Here is an 879-nt window from a genome sequence, read left to right on the forward strand (position 1 = left end):
CTCTCAAGAGTGGCTACAAACTCTACCTCACCCTTGACAAGACTTTCAGGGATGTGGTTGGGCATGTTCACAGGTGCCTTTGATGGGACACTTTATCCAGTAGAAATCTTAATGCCTAAGTGTTCAACCCAGTGCCTAAGCATAGAACCCACAACTAAGTGTCCCATTCACAAGTAAATTTTTATATCAGCAGAAGCCCTTAAGGCTCTTGTCTGACCTGCATCCAGTTTATTTCTGCCAGACTAACCATTGTCTGTGAGAGTACAATTGTCTACGTAGACCAAAATGACAAAGGAACGTCTCAAAATTCCTTTCAACTTGCATTCTCTCAACTAGTTGAATCTCTATTTCTTCACTTAGAAAACTCATTTTCCAGAATTACCTGTATGAATTCCTTAATTCAGCACAATTATCAATTAATTTACTAAAAAGATAGTTTGTATGATCCCTGCTTTAAATGTAATTAGATTCAAATGTGGATTGTAAGCAATACTAAAAAGAAAATAGCCCAAATAACACTGATTATTCATTGAGTTACCATGAAATATGGAGTGGATCCTACAATTACTAATGTAACTCCATCCATCTACATGGTAATTCACAACAATGCTAAGTTCTATTGGCCATTTGTAGGTTGATACTGTTATATAGCACTAACAGATGTTAAATTAGTTAATAAAAACACCTAGGAACAACTGTAGCAGCAGATTGCTTGTAAGTAATAGGCAAGATTATAAAATTCAGATAACATGAAATGCAATAGGTTCACACTGAGACAAAGAAAAAGTGCATATAAATATTAGAGACAAGGTGTGAAATGGACCAAATTAAGATAAAACCAAAACAAATGGGTTCAATAGAAGTTAATAACATTAATAA

Source organism: Otolemur garnettii, unplaced genomic scaffold (assembly GCF_000181295.1).
Source record: "Otolemur garnettii isolate 467f Iridium unplaced genomic scaffold, OtoGar3 scaffold00012, whole genome shotgun sequence".
Lineage (NCBI taxonomy): Eukaryota > Metazoa > Chordata > Mammalia > Primates > Galagidae > Otolemur > Otolemur garnettii.